We start from the raw sequence: 7,278 nt of genomic DNA, 5'->3' as shown, positions 1-7,278 counted from the left end.
GAAATGCTGAGGGACAGTGCCCAGGCCTAGAGTTCAGGGCCCACAAACTACAAAAAAAAAGGAAATAGGAGGTGACATAAATGTAAAAGTGTGTATTTCCATTCAGTTGGGGGGTTGACAGGCTTTAGCATCAGGTAATAATGCTTAGTGAGTTGTTTTTTTGGTCATGGAGCTTGAAACTCTTCAGCTCAAAGCAAGCATTCTACCATGTGAGCCACAGTGGCACTTCCGGTTTTCTGGTGGTTTCTTAGAGAAAGAGCCTCACAGATATTCCTGTCCCGGCTGGCTTTGAACTGCAATCCTCAGATCTCAGCCTCCTGAGTAGCTAGGATTACAGGTGTGAGCCACAAGCTCTCAGCTAGCATGCATTTTATTAAAGAGCAAGGACAAGCCAGTGCCTGGAACTTTTTTTTTAACCTCTTGAGTTTAGTAGTTTCAAAGAGGCAAGTAAGCTTGACTCCATTTGGAAATTAACAGCGTCCATTTGAGCATTTTTTCCCCATTCTGTCTAAAATAAGATAAACTTTGTCTTAGTATATCTGTCCTTCTTGCTGGTGTAATGTTCCAGTTAGTGTTTTTTATATTGCTGAGATAAAATATCCCAGCTGATGTGATCCCATGTTGGATGTGAGAGACTGACAAGTCAAATGAGAGAGAGAGTTTGCCAAAAATTTATTTTCATCAAATTTAAGCAAAGGAGATATCAATAGAAATAGCATCCAAGCAGATCTGACCTAATACACTTTAAGTTAAAAAAGTTAAGTTTTGACAAGTACTTGTGATGTTGTGGGAAACCCAAACAGAGAAATAGGACACCAGGGCTTTTCTAGAAGCAAGTTTATTGGTGTGCCAGAGGCCCAAGCTGACTTGTATCCAAATGCTGAGGCTTGGAACAAAGGATACTTGGCTTAATTAAATGCCTTTGTAAGCCAGTTACTGAAGAAAGACAGCATTATCTATTGTGATTATCAAAGAACAGAATGGCTAGCAATGGAAAATTTCGAACATACAAATGCAGCAAATAAGTCCTGAAAGAGTGAGTTGGCGGTGTTAAGTGGTGGGTAGCTCTAGCAGGACAAAAGACAATTTATAATAGTGGCTAGTCTTGACAAGGTAAAACTTGTTCCCTGTCCCTTAGACTTTCTCTACCCTATTACATTTCTTTCTTCGTGCCTCCACCTAACCAGTATCAAAGATCATCATCCTGATTTAGACGCTTGTATTTTTGTAGCTTCATTATATGGGTTATTGTCTTTTTATAATGACCTTCATAATGGTTTTTGATAGATCACACTATCAAGAGAACTGAGCAGGGTAATAATATACCTGCTCCCAAGACAAGGATCATTGCCTGTATCAGGTTATTTAATCTACCCAAGGCAGAGAACTACCCTCCATGCAGATAATTTGGATTTCATACATTCTGAATTGGGATATATTCATGGGCAGTCTTTGTCATCCTGTCTGTGATTTTTTTAACCTTTACCTTATTATTAATTTGTAAATAATAGTTAACTTCAGTTGAATTTCTTACCTACACCTCCTTAGAGGCAAGTAAATAGTTTAATGCTAAGGGGTTTTGGTATACCACCTTGCCTGCTTTGTTTGCTATTTTTTTGCCTATGTGTTATGGGCTTGTAGTTATAATCAAAATTTCCATGTGGAACCAAATAATGTGATTCAGCATACAAATCAGGGCATAATAGTCCCACGACTGTTCTGCCCAAGAGGCAGAACCATAATACTGAATGACTTGCTCATTATATTTTGTTTTTAATTTTATGGGAACCCCACTTTCGTTCTTTTACTCTTTGTTTATATATGAGAACTTCCAACTTTTTACACTGTCTGAGGAAATCAAGTAGAAGGACAGCCTGATTGTGAATAGTATGCAAGAAATCAGCTGCTGAGTAATACTATGTAAGAGTGCATCCCTTGTGTGCTCACCTGGGTGCTACCTGGAGGTTGGGGAAATTGACTAGAGGGTGAGATTGGGGTTTCCTGTGTGATTTGGAATTCTCCATAATTGAGTCTTTTGGGCAGTGTTATAAAACTTTTGTCTTATACAAGTTAAATCTCCCACTGAATTAGTGAACTGGCCTTTTGCAGAAGAGGTACAATAATTTCTGATAATTGAAGTTTTTAAATCAGACACTTTTTCCTGGTTGGGGCAAGTGATTATTAAAGGAGTGCTATGATCCAGCTCTTTCTCTGTCCATGGCCAATAGTCTCCCAGGTTGTTATCCCCACAAAAATAGCATATAGTGACCTTCAGTCTGGTTACAGACTTAGCCAGTTAGAAGAACAGGTCTTTAGCCTTTATACAATTTTTCATATAATGACAGAAAGATTTTGTATTAGGAATTCACATGGGTGATTGTGAGAAGTTTGTAATATAGTGAGAAGTTTGTAATATAGTAAGATCATTGTACCTTTACGTGTGTGTGTGTGTGTGTGTGTGTGTGTGTGTGTGTGTGTATGTCTGTGTGTCTGTGTGTGTCTGTGTGTCTGTGTGTGCTGGTCCTGAGGCTGGAACTCAGGGACTAGCACTCTACCTTTTGAGCCACAGTTCTATTGCCAGAATTTTTTTGGGCGGTTAATTGAAGATGAGTCTCAAGGACTCTCAAAGCCCACATTGGCTTTGACTTGAGATCTGAGGATCTCAGCCTTATGAGAAGCTGTGATTACAGACCTGAGCTGCAGACTCCTCACATTAGGTCTGTACCCCCACCCTTCCTTAAAAAAATGAGTTTGAATGCCGATTGAGTTTCCTGTCCCCTGCTTGGGTGAAATTTTCAGGTGCTTAGTGTGCAGTCAGAAGTTCCTTCTTTTTCTTGTGAAGGGCAGTAGTTTTGTTTACCCTGCTATTTTGTCCATTTCCTATCATTTTAGTATGGGCAGAAGATACCTTCATAGTATGCACAGCTAAGCTAAGAACTAGTATGCTCTTCATACATATAGTATCATTTAGCTTATAGGTCATTCCTCAGGTTAGGCATGTGAGAAGTCCCAAACAGCAATGTTTTTAGATATTATACCCAAGCTTGTTTGGGTCACTAAAAAAACTATGGATATTTAACCATTATTCTTGAGGTTGGTAATTAGGGTTGAAACAGGTATGTTGATTATTGTGGGGCGCATAGTGAATAGTTAGTACGGTTGTAGGTGAAGCCCTCTATGGACTGTGCTTGCACAAAAGTAGCAAAAAGGGAGACTTGCTCCCTGTCATGTAGCCCTTCTTTTGCTATTACAGGAAGAGCCATCCCTCTGTGGTACTGACTGAAAATGCATCAGAGGATTAAATCTTCTATGGGAAATAACTTGAGTAACCAAGGTTAAAATTTGAAAGCAGCAACAGACTAATCAAGTTATTTCTATTGCATACAGCATTTTAGTATATTAAGACTGACATCACTGTAGGTGCTGCTAAGCTTATGTCATTACAATTAGGAATGCATGGGCACATGTTTGCTTGGTGTAGTATCATTAAATTAGGGAGTACCAGCTTGGTGTACTGTCTTCAGCATTGTATCTTAGAAGGCTTTTGCAGAACAGAAATATATGGACAGCCACAATTAGCATTATAGTTTTACATACTTATATAATGAACATTTAAAAGACCTTGAAATAGAAACTTAAATGAGTCTTGATTTAATTTATCCTCAATTTTTTAAGTGGTCAAATGATTGACACTAGTCAACAAAAATATAGAATTACTTACCAGACAGATCACATTCTTTATTTTAATATATCAACATCTACATATAAAATTACAAATAAATAACTTCACATGGGGAGGAAAATAGGAATAAATGCTAGGCAACACAAAAGATAGCAAACCAAGAAGATACACACACATACATAACCTATGATTGAGGTTCAACATCCTTCCATAGATACCTATAAAAATTGGAATATGAGGGTAAATGAAAGGCCCTTGTGATTTAGAAAAAGGTAGAATGCATTGTTGGAAAGGTTAGAAGATTTATAATGAAGAAACAAGATTTAATCATGTAATAGAAAATGTTACTATATTGGAGTAAGCATTCAAGAGAAGACAATAAAAGTAACAAATTCGGAGCTGTGGATTCAGTTCACTAGCTTTAAACATAGTGTTATAGTTTTACTACAAAATGTCTACCAGAGATAGGTTCCTATCTGGTAGCATTATTATGAGATGTTGTCTAAGAGAACAGATTATTCCCTTCCACATATTATAGAATTGAGATAAACTGAGTAAATTTATTTGAAAATGAACGGAAATGTATGAATGGAAAATAGTGAGCCTTTTCATCCAAAGAGGGGACTCAGAGGAGTCCAGTGGCGCCCTCTTCCTAGCTTTGTACAGATTTGTTGAAGGCTTGTAGATAGCCTGTCCCTACTTTGTCACTGGTTGACTGTTCACCCAGGGCGTTATGAGAAGCACTTAAGCAGGAGCTCATAGTATTATAGTATTATAGCTTCTAGATCAGAAGCCTAAGATTCTATGGGAATAAGAAGTACCCTAACGGGATGCATTATCTGCCACTATGTTACACTTTTCACCTTTTATCCTTAAATTCCTGTTTCCCTTTGTCGCTAATCCTCCCTCTCTGATGGAAAACTTAACTTGTTCTTAAGGAATAGGGGCAATGACTGTTCCAGGCTACTTTCTGTTGTGAGGGCAGAGTGGAGTAAGGCACTCTGGGACCTTCCAGGAAGAAGGGTCTTTTAGGCATATAGCATGTAGTGTATGTGCTGTTCCTATGGACTACAGTAAAATTGCAAAGGACAGTTTCTATGAAGCTTCTTTTTTATGACAATTTGCCACTTGATGGACTTCTGATCTAGAAGAATCAAATTTAACAATCAGATAGGTAATAGAGGTGCCAACTGTTGTCAGAATTACTGAATAAAGGGAGGGTGTCAGGAAAGGTAGTATTGAAGACAACCTGTACCAGGAAGCTCCACTGAGAGCCATCCTTATGTAGCTTATTTGACAGGCCTTGTGAATTATTGTGTTTATTGGTTTGAACTCCATCGGTTCTGACATCCCAAGCCTTTCCCCTAGGTTCCCCTTTCTATATTTAAAAACTTCTTTGTTTTGTGAAATCACAGCTGCTAGGGAGTCAATCTGTTCCTGTAGATTTATAATGGTTTGGAATAAGTCATTGGCTATTCTAGCAACACATTGTGGGATAGAGCCAAAGGAAAAAAATTCTTTTTTCTTACTAGAGGCTTGATGTTATTTCAAGTTGAAAGCATATATAGGGCAAGGAGAATCTGGGTTTTTCCTGGAGCTGTAGAAATAGTAAGTAACAGAAAGGCAAGAGCACAAGTTCCCTCTCCTGGGAGCATAGATAAGCATCCAGATCAGGCGGCAGTGCTTATGAATTCTTGTTCTTGACCAATCAACATTAGTTAACTCTGAAAGGGCTATTACAAGTGACTCCATGTAAAATCTTAGAGCATCCCTTCTTACCTGAACAGTTATGTTTTCAGCTGACTCTGTGTGGTCGGTATATACCAGGACAAGTTTTATTATAACTGGTCCTTTTTGTTTCTGAGGTACTGTCCCAGTTAGTATTCTTGTTCATTGTTTTGATGAGGTATTCCAGTTAGTATAATCCATTGTTGAAGCAAGGATTCACACAGGTCAATTATGAAGGAGTCTGTGTCAAGAAACTTGGTCAAATTTCAGTAACAGTGAGTCAATAGAATTAACTTCCAAGCCAAGATTACCTTGAATCCATTAAGTTTGAAAAGCTAATTTTGACAAATAATTCCTTGTAAGAAACATCCCTATGTAGTCCTGATTGCAAATATGAATAAGACTTAATCTGCAATAGCAAAAGATACAAGAGTAGCCATGGCTAAAATTTAAAAGAATACAGTTTAATTGTTTCCATTGTATATAGTATTTTAGAATATTCATTCTGATTGACATCATTTTAGTTGCCAGTAAATTTTTTGAGTACAATTAGGGATACATGCACAAAAGTTTGATTTGTGTGGTATAATTTAGAGGGTATCTGCTTGGTATCCTGTCTTTGTCAGTTTTGTATCCTACAAAAATTTCCTACTTAGAGAACTGAAATATACAGACAGCAACAATTAACATTATAGTTTTATATACTTAGTTGTAAGCTGACCACTAAAAGATAGACACTTGATTGAATTTTACCTAAGACAGTTTTTCAGGTGTTCAATAGCTTGACACACTAGTTAATAGTACACAGGGAATTACTTTGATAAGTAATATTTTCTGTCAGTTTTACAATATTCTTAAGACAGTACCACCATTATAGACAAGAATTGGTGGCTAGTTTAGCTTCAATATATTAACCTTGACTTATACATAATCATTTAAATTACAACTAATCACTTGCAAAAATTTTGTAAGTTCTATCTAATCTCTACTTGGAAACATACTCAGACCTTCTTATTATCTATTATTATCAGACCTTCTATTATTAACATTTGGATGTATGTTTTAATTTTGTTAGATAAACAGTTAAGATAAATTTGTCTCTTTTAAAGTGTTTTTTCTTATACAAAATTATCAGTCCTTTTAGAAGCATATCCTCTATATGTATTCCTCACTGTCATTGTCATGTTAGTAGTTTAAAATATCTTTGAAACAACCTTTGAATTAAATACTATATTGTTTTTAAAGAAAATAAAAAGCTCTGTATCTAGAAAGAAAAGTAATCTTATATTGGTATTTTTAATGCAAAAGTTATTGTTAAAATCTATATGCTATCAAAAAACCAAATCTCAAAACCTTGTTTGACACTTGAGTTTAAAATTGTACCCTTTATCCCCTACCTCCCCATAATTAGTTTCTGAAAGACTGTATTTTGATTAAACCTGAGTGAGATATGATGTCCAACTCTTCTAATAGCATTATGTATTAAAAATAAGCCATTTAAAAATGGTTACATACATGTGTACTTGAGTTATGCATAAGTATTGGGCTCAAAAATGAAAAACGGTCAAAATATTTGTTTTCTATTAATTTCTAGTGACAAAGCCTTTGCACACTGCTTGATTGATGAATACACAAAAATAAATATGTGTAAATATTAGTTTAGGATATTATTATAAAAACTTTTAATCATAAAATAATTGCTATTTAAAAATTGTCTGAGAATGGAATCAAGATAAGGGTCTCTCTAAAATTAGAGAGAAAATGCCTTTTGAAGAACAAGATTAGACAGATTTGTTTGTGCTTTAACTAGCAGCACAAAGATGGAGTGACCACAAAGTTTGTCCAGAGTTAGAGCAAGAAAACATAGT

Source organism: Dipodomys ordii, unplaced genomic scaffold, assembly GCF_000151885.1.
Source record: "Dipodomys ordii isolate 6190 unplaced genomic scaffold, Dord_2.0 Scaffold1000000467, whole genome shotgun sequence".
Taxonomy (NCBI): Eukaryota; Metazoa; Chordata; class Mammalia; order Rodentia; family Heteromyidae; genus Dipodomys; species Dipodomys ordii.
Note: the sequence above shows the minus strand (reverse complement) of the source record.